The 12,533-nt window shown below is 46.7% G+C and overlaps 1 protein-coding gene across 7 annotated transcripts in view; it reads right to left on the bottom strand.

Annotated features, from left to right (window-relative positions):
* The window catches only part of Evi5l (ecotropic viral integration site 5 like), a 41,853-nt gene extending 29,612 nt beyond the window's left edge, over positions 1–12,241 (bottom strand). For all 7 annotated transcript variants that reach the window (XR_007589426.1, XM_050127419.1, XM_050127420.1 and 4 more), the window contains exon 1: positions 12,046–12,241. The gene's annotated coding sequence lies outside the window, so the exon portion shown is untranslated. The remainder of the gene's footprint in view (positions 1–12,045) is intronic.
* Positions 12,242–12,533: the final 292 nt, after the last annotated feature.

Genomic DNA, 12,533 nt, shown 5'->3' with positions numbered 1-12,533 from the left:
AAAAAAAACTTACGTTCAGTGAGAGAATCCAGTTACATACAAGTAGTATGTTTCCACTTACAAGAATTATGCAGATTAGATGAATCTATAGTGTCAAGAAATGGATTAGTGCTTTCCAGGGGCAGAGACAGAAGAGGAAGTAGAAGAAGTGCCTACAGGGTAAAGGCATCTAGAATTAGATAATGGTGATGGCTGTACAACACTATGCATGTGATAACTTTTATGTTGTACGAATTACACCCCAATCAAAAGGTGTAATTAGGATGCAAATGAGCTAGCACAGAAGATAGGCAGCAGGGCCTGGTGGTGCAAGTCTGTAATTTCAGCTACTCAGGAGGCTAGTATAGGAGGACCAGAAGTTCAAGGTCAGACTGGGCTGAAGAGTGAGTTTAATACAACATAGTGAGACCCTGTCCCCCAAAATAAAATTATCTGGGAAACCATGCATGATGGCCCATGCATACCATCATAGCACCTGGGTGTCTGAGGCAGGAGGATTACAAATGCAAGAGAAAAAAGAAAACAACAACAACCTCCCCCCAAAACAAAACAAAAAAAAAAAAAAGGGAAGAGGGCTGAACACCACAAGGAGTAGAATAATTCTGTAGTAATCAGAGCCTTTTCTTTCAGGGCCTGTGGATGAGGGTGGGATTTTAGAAAGGTTCCTTTGACCTACTACTAAAGAAGCTAACATATTCTTTCTTCCCCTTCCCTCTCTAGTCTTTGTTTTTTTTTGTTTACAGGCATCATCATCATGCCCAATTTCGTATAGTGCTGTGGGCAGAGCCCAGGGACTGCAGTATGCTGGATGAGCAATCTGCTAGTTGAGCTGCAGCCCTGGTTCGGGCTGAGAATTCCTTTTTCCCCCCAATTAAAACATTTAATTCATTATTAGTGGCGTGTCTGTGTCTGTGTCATGGCATGTAAGTGGAGGTTCAAGGACCATTTGTGAGAATCAGTTCTGTGCTCCCACCATGTGCATCCCTGGGATTGAACTCAGGCTGTTAGGCTTGCCGGTAAGTGCTTTTACCTACTGAGTCATCTCTCCAGCTTTGAACATTCTTTTTTCATTATTAGGTTCATTTTATGAGTATGAGTGCTTGGCCTGGATGTATGAATGTGCACCTGCTGCCTGTGGATGTCAGAAGAGGATGTTGTATTCTCTGGCACTGGAGTTAAGGACGGTTGTAAGCCATCAAGTGAGTGCTGGGAACTGAACTCTGATAGAGCAACAAATGCTCTTAACCCTACCTTAAGCATACTTATTATGAAATCTTTCTGTCAACCTTATTCTGCCATCCTGAATTTTTTTCCTTGAAAATACTCTCCAACCTCAGCTCAATATACATATCCTCCCAATATACGTGTGTGTGCATGCATGCACAGGATGGGGGGGAGATTCATGCAGAGGTTGATGTCAGGTTTCTTCCTCAATTGCTCACATTATAGAGAGAGGTAGGAATTCTCCCTTGGACCCAGAATTCATCTACATTGGTAGCCTATCTAAACAGCTTGGATTACACAGGCAGCCCAGAACACCCACCAGGCATTTAGGTGGGAACCTGGGATCTGATATCCGGTCCACACACTTATGCAAACAGCTTTAACCACTGAGCTGTCTTCCTAGCCCCTAACACACATTCTCTGGCAATGGCTTCTGTCCTTGCCTGCCCTATAAGTTTATGAACAATGTGAGGACAACGCAGTATCTTATTTTTCTGCTCTAAGTCCTTAATGTACTATTAGCATTTGGCAGGTGCTCAGTCAACATCTGTCGAGTGAAGGAAGAAGAACATTCCCATGTGGTCCAGCTAGGTGATCAGAGTGAGCAGCAACAGTCACCTCACAAGGATATCACACGGCCTTGACATGAGTAATGGGGAGGGGTGCTTCAATTCTGTGTTTTTTCTCCACTGAAGTCATTGTCCTATTCTAACCATGAGAAGAACTCCAGACAGGTATTGATGTAGGGACAGTGCATGAAGAAGTATCAACGAGGATTCTTGTCTGTCAATGCCATCAAAAGCAAGGGCATTATTAGGAAATGCTGTAGCACATAGGAGTTGGAGGAGATGTGATAACTAAGTATCATAGGGATAAAAAATGGACATTAGAGGTAGGGGGAGAGATGGATAACTGGGTAAAGTATCTGCTGTGCAAGCATGAGTCCCCAGAACCCTTGTAAAGCTGGACAAGCACTGGCTGTCTGTAATTACAGCATTCCAATTGTAAGATGGGAGGTGGAGACATGAGAATCCATAGGAGCTCTCAGGCCCAGCTAGCCTAATAGCAAGAGACCATGTCTCAGTCAATATGGGAGGTGTGGTCAGATGTTGGAGGCTGTCCTTTGACTTCCACACGTACAAAGTGGTATGCACCTGCATGTCTGAATACATACATGATAAGACATACACATATATTGATCTAATAAATAAAAAAGCATATTAACAAATAAGAGTGTTGGGCTGGGAAACTGCTCAGCAGTTAAGAACTTTCCAGAGGACCTAAGTTAGGGTCCTAATACCCACATCAGTCAGCTCTCAACAGCCTGGACTCCAGCCCTATTGTACCTGATGTCCTCTTCTGGCCTCTGCAAGTATCCACATGCTCATGCATACAAATTATAACACAGCTGCTTAACTATGAGGACACATGAATAAAAAAATAAAAATAAATCTTTAGGTACTGGAGTGGTAGTTAAGAGCATGTACTGCTTTTGTAGAAGACATGTTCACATACACAGTTGCACACAAAATAAATAAAAATGTAATAAGACCACCCTTGGCTACATAATGAGCCCAAATGCAGCCTGGGCCACAAGACACCTTGTCTAAAAAAATAAAAACAAAACACCCCAAATTATAAAACTAAGTTATACACATAATATATATATATGTATATATTATATTAATTAATATATATATTAATGTAACTTTTGGTTGTGGCTTGTGATCAAAGAGGACTTAATGCAAGCTAGACAAGTGATCTACTACTGAACTACATCCGTAGCCCCACAAAATGTTTTTCAAAAAAGATTGTGTACAGGGGTAGTTAGAAAAGCAAAGGACTACTGTGCCATGCAAGCCATACCAAGTAGAGGGTCACTGATTGGTATCCCAATTCTGTCATACAGGGTTTGAACTTGATTTTCTCACTCTTGAGTCTTTACCATAAGCTTATCCATGATGCTTTACCTACATATTTTTAAAAAATATAAATATAGGCCAGGGAGGCTCAATTGGCAACATGCTTGCCTTACATATATGAAGTTCTGGGCTCCACTTCCAGTACCACATAAAACCAGGTCTGTGGGCTAGAAGGATAGCTCAGTGGTTAAGAGTACTTGTTGCTTAACTATGAGGACCTGAGTTCAGATACCAGCATCCACATAACAAGCCATAGTATTCCCAGTGTTGTAAGGTCAGAGAGAGGAAGATTGCTGGGATTTGCTAGATACTAAAATATGACGAGCTCCAGGTTCAGGGAGAGATCTTACCACAAAGGAATAAGGCAGAGGGTGATCGAGGAGAACCCCCTTATGCCCTTTCCTGGCCTCTGTGAACATGGACAGGTGTGTGCACTTGAACCCCCCCCCCCATCAGGTGCTTGTCATTTCACATTTCAGCACTCAGGATGTAGAGGCAGGAAAACCAGGAGTTAGGCCAGTTTCAGCTACATTGGGAGTTTAGGGCTAATATGAGACCCTCTCCTATCTCAAAGAAAGAAGGAAGGAAGGAAGGAAGGAAGGAAGGAAGGAAGGAAGGAAGGAAGGAAGGAAGGAAGACCAAACCAAAAAACAAAGCTGTGCATAGTGGTGGCTCACACCTTTAATTCCAGCACTCAGGAAGCAGAGACAGGCAAATCTCTGAGTTCAAGGTCAGCCTGGTCCACAGAATTCTGGGATGGCCAGGGATACACAGAGAAACTGTCTTGTAAACCAAAACAAAACAAAATAAAAAAAGCAACCCAGAGAGAAATGATATATGTAAAATACTGAGTGCAGCTGGCACTTGGTAAGTGACAGTCATTGTTTTTCAGCACAGTGAGCCAGCCTAAGTGAGCATCTTCTATGGAGTGCATGACATTACAAGCAGGAATAAAGGCCCCAAATTTCCTTTTGGTTTCTTTCCTCATGTCAGATCCCCTCTCTCCCATGAACACTGGGAACAAAGATTCAGTTCAGGATCTGAAGCTTTGAAAAGTACCACCTGACTGCAATTTTCCCAAACTGGCTAGCAGACCATCAAGTCCTGGGGCAATGGTCTGGCTGGGTTCCAGGTTCTTTTGTTTGGCAAAGGGTAGGCCACATAGTCCCAGGGACAACAAAGACAACATTGGCGATTGCTTTTTTCTCATCCCCATTTTCAGCTATTTTTATGTTTTTTACGTTTTTTTTTTTTTTTTTGAGATAGATCGTGTGTAGCTCCAGCTGGCCTCAAACTTGATAGGTAGATAAGGATGACCTTGAACTCCTGATCCTGTGGAGGATTATTGCCTGCTGGGGGTGACAGCTGTAGACCACAGTGCTGGTTAGTTTTAAATGTCAGCTTCCTGTAACCTAGAACCACTAGGAAGGAGTGTCTCAATTTTGGAATTATCTAGATCAAGTTGGCCTATGGGCATATCTATTGGGGCTTGTCTTGATCTTTGAGACGGGATTTATCTGCAAAGCCCTGCAAGTCCTGGAGTTAACTCTGTAGGTCAGGCTGCCTTGAACTCACAGAGATTTGCCTGCATTGTCTGCCAAAGGCCTGTGCCCCCACTGCCCAGCTGGACTTGTCTTGACTGATTCAGCTCACTGTGGGTGACACCTTTCCCTATGCTGGGTCCTGGAATCCAGGAGAGTGAAGAAATCTTGCTAAGCGAAAGTCAAGCAGTAGACAGCTTGAGTAGTCTTTACTCTTTGCTCTTGACAGTGACTAACCATCTAAGCTCTTGCCTCAACTTCCTGATGAACTATAACTTGGAATTGTAAGCTAAAATAAACCCTTCCTTCCTCAAATTATTTTTGGTCAGGGTATTCTTCTAAAAATTCATTTTATTGCCAGATGGTGGTGGCACATGCCTTTAAACCCAGCACTTGGGAGGCAGAGGCAGGAGAATCTCTGAGTTTGAGGCCAGCCTAGTTTAAAGAGTTACAGGATAGTCAGGGCTACACAGAGATACCCTATCTTGGAACCCCTAACCTTTAATTTTTAAAAAAATTATTTTGGAATTTGAGGACAGGGCTTCCTTTTGTAGCTTTGACTGTTCTGGAACGAGCTGGGTAGACAACCAGGCTGGCTTCAAACTCAGAGATCCTACCAGGCTTTGGCTCCCAAGTGCTGGGATTAAGGGCCTGTGCTACCATGCCCAACGAAATTCATCTTATTTTTAATTATATGTATTTGTGTCTCTGTGTGGGTATATGTATGTGAATGCCAGTACCCCTGGAGGCCAGAAAAGGAGTTATATCCCCAGAGCTGGAGTTACAAGTAGTTGTGAGCCCTGCAACATTAGCTCTGGGAACTGAACTTGGTTCGTATCCAGAGCAGCAGGTACTCCTAACTGCTGGGCCATCTTTCAAATTTCTGGCGATGGTACATTATCCCACCAACAGAAATGAAACCAAACAGCCACTAAGCCTGGTTTTTCTCATGTTGGGGGCTGAATCCAATGCTTTGTGCATGCTAAGAAGCCCTTTATCAATGGCACTACACACCCTGTCAGGTTTAGTCGTTTCTTCAAGATGTTCTTGGAATATGGAGAGTTTATTCAAGATCTCTTGGCTTACAGGTAAAACCTTAGAGCCAGCAATATGAATTTAAATCCCTCTTATACTCCTTTTGTGATCCAGGCTATCAGGCAACTTCAATCTGTAAACAGGGCTAATGATAGTACCCGAATATCTCTCTCTCTCTCTCTCTCTCTCTCTCTCTCTCTCTCTCTCTATTTCTCTCCTTTTTCCTCCTCCTTTCCTCCTCCTCTACCCTCTGTATTATTGCCACTCCCACTTTTGTCCCATTTAGGATCAGCAGTGGCTTATATTTATTTCCTGATGAATGGATACTTCCTTGAAGGTAGGGGCTGTCAAGGCCACTGTGAGGCCCCCACTGCTCCTATATGGTGATGCTCTTTAAGGACTAAACACTGCGAAACTATAATCACTGCTATTGGTAAAAGCAGTAGCAGCAGCAGCTACACACCTTCAGGTGAAAACCTGAAAGGTGGATTATGACCTACAGATTCTCATCTGACCTAAAAAAAAAGTTTATGTTCTTTATGTTTATGTTCTTTTCTGCTACTGTAACAGGTTAATTTTGGAGCAACTCTTTCATAGTCTTTATTTTAATGTCCCTGAAAATGACAGAGGAAGAACATCAAAGCCTTTTCACAGGGCTTCCTGTAGCAGGTGCACAGATGAAGATGTTTTTCTGCTATCTGTGCCAGCTTCCTGGGCTTGTCGAGCTGGGTGGTGGGCCCAGGTGAGGCAGATTGGCCTTACCTTTAGCACCCATCCAAGGCAGACAGATCTGATCTTTGAGTTTCAGAAATGGCTGAGGGAGGGAAGCCCAATAGCTTGTAAAATCAAACACATTGTACTGAGAAACTGCTTTGTGAATCTTGATTCACCGGTGAACAACACATATGGGCCCCCTCCTCTCATGCTTGGTCACAGACTATGAGGGAGACAGGTATTAATGAAAAGATTTCATGTGGCTTCTGGGAGGATGGCTCCATGGATAAAGTGTTAGCTGTACAAGCAGGAGGACCAGTGTTTGGACTCACAGAACTCAAAGCTGAGCAGGAGGGGCTGGAGATGGTTCAATGGTCAAGAGCACTGGCTGCTCAGGTTCAGTTCCTAGCACCCATTTTGAGACTCACAACTGTCTGTATCTCTAATTTCAGAGGATCTGATGCCATTTATAGCTATAGGCATTGCACATGATGCCTAGACATACAAGTAGGCCAAACAGAGATACACATAAAACATTATTTTTAAAAAAGGCAGACTGTTTACAAACAGGAAGTGTGCTGGAGGTTTTGCACAAGGTGGGCAAGCCCCGTGGAGGCATAGGGCAGGTCGAGAAGGGCCCCCTGAAGCTGAAAGGCATTGTGGAGCTCAGCATGACAAAGTGAAAGAAGAAAAAAAAGGACAAAAGACAAGGCCACGCTGCTGGAGGCCATGGGAATGAGTGGGAAGAGTGAGGAGGAGAAGAGGCACTGCCTGGACAAGCACACTCGAGAAGATGCAGAAATGGCAAATGGAAAGAATCCTGAAGAAGGCGTTCAAAACCCATAAGCAGAGAGTGGAGGACTTCAACCGATACCTGGACACACTCACTGAGCACTATGACAGTAACCTGCCCCTGGTGCAAAAGACAGGTCAGGTTGGCTGTGTTGCTCACCTCAGTGTTTCTTTAGAATGTTTTACACCTGCCTGGTACAGTCTGCTGAGGCCAGACTTTCTGAAACTTGATTAAAGTCAGGCTATCCTTTCAAAACAACAACAACAACAAAAAAAGCAGAGAAGGGATGGTAGCCATTTGTAATTCAAGTACTTGGGAGACAGAGAGAGAGAGAGACAAGGGATCCCTAGGCAAGCTGGTTAGCTAGACTAGACAAACTGGAGTGCTACAGGTCAGCCAGAGACCCTGTCTTTCTTAGTAGATCAAAGTGGAGAGTAATTGAGGAGGACACCTGATGTCAACCTCTACCCTCCACACGGACATGCACACTAGTGCACCTTCACATGTAACCACGCACAGGAGAACATCCAATACACCACACATAAACACTGGGAAAAAACAACTATTCAACAACCCTACTTTATAGGGCCAGGGAGATAGTCAAGTACTTTCCATGCAAGCATGAGGTCCTGAGTTTGAGCTCTAGCAACCATGTAAAAAGGTGGCAGATGTTTTATTTGTAAGATCAGAGCTAGGTAAGCAGAGATAGTAGGGTCCCTGGGGGCATAGTGAGAGACGCATTTCTTCTTTTTCTTTTTTAAATTTAACATTACTACTACTACTACTACTACTACTACTACTACTACCACCACCACTACTACTATTATTTTATTTTTTGAGACAGGGTTTCTCTGTGTAGCCCTGGCTGTTCTGAAACTCCCTCTGTAGACCAGACTGGCCTCAAACTCACAGAGATCTGCCTACTTCTGCCTCCTGAGAGCTGGAATTGAAAGTGTGCACCACCACCATCCAGCTGAGAGACTTATTTCAAAAGGTGGACAGTGTCTGGAAAGATGGCTCAATAGTTGAGAACACTGGCTGCTCTTGCAGAGCTGCAGGGCTCAATCCCCAGTATCCACACGGTGGCTACAACTATCTGTAACCCAGTTCTACAGGGGATCTATCACCCTCTTCTGGACTTCATGGGCACCAGATATGCATGTGTGCCTATGTACACATGCAGGCAAAATATCATAGACATCAAATAAACAAGAAGCCAAGGTAGACAGATACTGAGGAATGAACCCAAGGTTGACCCCTGTACTCCACATGTGCAGACGTATACATGTGCATTTACGCATATGTGAAATACCTAATATACCCACCATGCCGCCTACAAACAAAATATTTCAGAAGAACATTGATACATGCTGAGAAATAACAGTAAAGTGGAGGCAAATTATAGCAAAAGGGCACCGGAATGTCCCTTTGAGGGATGGGGTGGCAGGGGGAGCATGTTAGCTCAACAATCTCCTTCCTCCTGCTGCTTGACTTTGGCTTTCCTGGAGATGATGTAGTTTGTACCTTCCCTAAATCTTCCCAATTCTGATCTCTTTTTACCCACGAGTGCCTGGTGATGTATATCTGTCCTGCGGATTACATTTGGTACATTCTGGCCTGAAGGGTGAAGCCTATTCATCCATGCTCAGAAGAAGTCACATATCCTTTGAAGGAACCATGCTGGTTCCCACATCCTGGGACCCTGTCCAAGTACTTCTGGAACACTCTAACCTGCCATGCCTGTCTGGTGACTCCATCCATAAGTCACCCCTGCCACGCCTTCCTGTATGCCCTGGGGAAGCATTGGTCCTTTCTCAGAGCCCTTGCAGCAGCACAGTGTATAGGATTCCGTCACCTCCACGCCTTCTGCGGCAGCAGGGTGCGGTGGCAAAGGCACACACTAGAATGCTGGCTCGTTCAGGTTGCTTAGAGGATTAATTGAGATGATATGCAAATGGTGCTTGGCACTGTGAATGCAAGGCATGAGCTCCATCAGTGTGTGCTTCTGGGTCCAACTCTTCTCCTCTCTCCAAGCTGGCTGTGCAGGCTTTAGACACAGGACACCTGACTCAGTTCCCTGGAGTGCAGTGGGTCATCACCCACAAACACTGACATGACATTCTATTGGAGGAAACTGAGATATGCTTCTGATCTATCAGTACCTAACAAAGCACAGACATAGAAGACAATGGATACACATCCCCAGGCTACAGCAAAGCTGTGCTGGTTCCACTCAAAAGCTTGAAGCCTTCAGGCACTTTCTATAGAGTTCACAGCCTACCCCAGGGAGCCTTTCTACCCTACTGTGTCCATCTGTGCAGAGTCCTCTGGGGAGTGAGAGGAGGTCTTGCAGTTTCCCATGTGCCATGTGACCTTCAAGTCTTTTCATGGATTCCTGCTTTCAGCAAACAGATGTGACAAACTTCTAGCCCATGCTCAGGGTTCTATGTGGGGCATCAGGATGGCTGGCCAATAGTTCCCATGTCCCCAGTCCTTCCAGGAGACCCCTGTATGACTACAAGTCCCACAACAGACCATCTTTTTCCTTCATTCTTTGAGCTCTGATTTAAGCCAGCTTCCTTCAAGATGGCTAAGACCTTCAGATATGGTTCTTATCCACTGAGGACAGGGATCCTCAGAGCCAGTGATGCTACCAACTTCAACAGCTGTGTTTGGGGTCTGTTCTGCTAAACCTCACTGTTCCCTTTTACATTGCTCCCAGGAAGCACACCAGGCCACACCCTAACCTCACTGGCTCCCTTGTAGCACTGAATACTATTCTAAGGCCTTATCCCCCCATTTTCCAGATGGAGAAGTTGAGGCTCTGAGCCAAGATGAGTTTTTCTTCCAAATCTGTGCAGAATTTACTTGTAAATATTCTACCAGGAAGCCTAGGCTTTTTATCTGAATCTTTCCTGGCATACTAAATGCTTGGTTGGGGCTGGTTTGTTCTGGATTCTCCTCACACCCTGCAGTTCTACAAACTACAGCCAGGGCTGTGATCTCTTCTTGCTTCCCTGTCTTGCCTCAGCTCTTGTGCCAGGGCCAAGCCACCTTCGATCCCTTCCAAACCACCCTCATTAAACCGCAGGAACCCAAAGAGAACCCACAGGTGGGACCCCAAGATGGGGGAGCTGTGGGACAGAAGGGGTGCGAAGAACCAATGCAATACAACCATGAAAGAGCCAGGGATGTGGGGAGCTTGGCTCAATGACAGACAGGTTGGGGGTGGTGCACTCGGTGGGGGAAACAGAGCACCCCTTCCTTTTTCATTACTCCAGCCCTCTTCAGCATATTTTTTTCTTTCTGAAATATTCCTTAAACAAATAGGTATATACTTCTGGCAGGTCTGACCTGGTCCAAGCAGATCCCAAATGCTAGGGAAAGCTGTTGTTTTGACCAAACATATTGGTGGTGGGTGAAAGGTGGTCAGGAACTGGCCTTGAAGCACCCTGGATGGCAGCACAGCCTCTATCATCTGAGGCCAGCAGATGCCATAGGCTCAGGGATGCTGGTCCCATCAGTCTGGTCAGACTTTAGGATTGGGGCCAGGAGCAGCTGGAACATCTCACTCCCCGTGATGGAGGAGGAGGTGTACCACAGATTTGGGAACGGACCTTGGTTCCTTTCGAGAGAGCAAGGCAGGGAGAGATGGAGGCAAGGGGAAAAGATCTGTGATAGGTAGATTCCGGGCCCTGACACCCTGTGGAGCATCAGTGTGGTCCCAACTCAAAGAGAATGGGGTGGAAGGGACAGGCTAGCTGCTGGGGACAGAGCCATCACCTCATAATCTTTGTTTTTGGTCTGAGTTAGGAGGCCTGTTGAGGGTACTGGGTTGTGGAGGTCAAGAAGGTGTATAGTTCTCAGCAGCTCTCTCTCTCTCTCTCTCTCTCTCTCTCTCTCTCTCTCTCTCTCTCTCTGTGTGTGTGTGTGTGTGTGTGTGTGTGTTTGTAGAAAGAGAGTGAGAGGGAGGGAGGGAGAGCATTCGTGTGCCTTCATCTGTGTTGCGCTTCTAGGTTTCTGTACGTGTTTCTCAGGAAGATGGGTGGGGAGGGTGTGTCTATTAGGGATGGGATTCGGCATTATCTTTTGGGAAGTCCTTAGTGTTCATTTCTTCAGGAAGCTGGGATCTAGATGGATCAAGATCAGCAACAGTGTGTGGTCCTCTCAGAAGACCTAGAAGTGATTGTTTTTCTAGTGGTGCCCTTGACCATGAAGGGTGCCAAGTGAGCAGGTTGAGCTGATGTCTGGGGATTCAGCTGGGAATCTTCCTATTTAAGAGGCGAGGCATGGGTTTCTGTCGGGTCAGAAGGAAAGAATACAGGGCTCCGAGCTTGGTCTCCTTGGAAAGGATGAGGGTGCAGGCCAGACGCAGAAGAGAGGAACCCAAGTGAGGGGGACATAAGGGCACGGGATGTACAGATGGGAGGGGCCTTGGCACTGGGGTTGTGGACTGGAGGGGATAAGCTAGTTGGGGGGGGCTGCAGACTGGGGGGATGGGGAAGCTCTGGACAGGCTCTTAGAGAGGGGTCTTGGGAAAGATGTACAGGGGTCCCGAGCCTGTGGCGGGGGGACGTCACGAGGAAGAGACATGGGGTCCTAGAAGCCCTGGAAGTGATCCTGGAAGGGGGGGGGAAGCGGAAACGAGGGTGGGCGGAGGCCGGAGTTCCAGGGTCCAGGGCTGGCAATGCCGAGACTCCAAGCGCGGGTTCGGGAGGCGAAGCGACCCCAGGTCACGCCCCTGGCTCGGGTTCCCCACGGGGCCCCGCAGCACTGACACCCCCGGGAGGAGAGGCCCTGCCCGAGGCCGCCCTACCTGCGCGGAGAGCGCCGCCATCGCCGCGCCGAGCCTCGCCGTCTCTGCACTGCGTCGTCCGATTCACCAGCCCGGGGTCGCGTCTGCTCGGGGGTCCCGCAAACCCCGCGGCCCGGCCCCTTTCACTCAGCCGCCCCCGGGGACCGCCGCCGTCACCGGCTCAGCCGCTGCCATTTCACCCGCTGACAGGAGCCGCTGCCCCGCCCCCCCGAGGCCCGATCAACCAATTCACCGCCCCCTTAGGCTATTGGCTCCGCCCACAGTGGAAGAGTGACAGGAGGTCTGAACAATCCACAGCCAGTTCATGAGGCGGGCCCTGGCTACAGTTTTTCTGAGGAGAGGAACGAATTGAAATGAGAGAACCTGTGATAGACACATAATTTTGCCTCTCAAAATAAGAGATGATATTGATCGACACGTAAACTTCCAATAGTGATGGGTAAGAGGTGTGCCTCTGAAGGAAGACTGCGGCCTTGAGCAACCCTTAG

Source organism: Alexandromys fortis, unplaced genomic scaffold (assembly GCF_014885135.2).
Source record: "Alexandromys fortis isolate MF-2015 unplaced genomic scaffold, M_Fortis_MF-2015_v1.1 scaffold_271, whole genome shotgun sequence".
Classification (NCBI taxonomy): Eukaryota; Metazoa; Chordata; class Mammalia; order Rodentia; family Cricetidae; genus Alexandromys; species Alexandromys fortis.
This window is presented reverse-complemented; position numbering and strand designations above follow the sequence as displayed.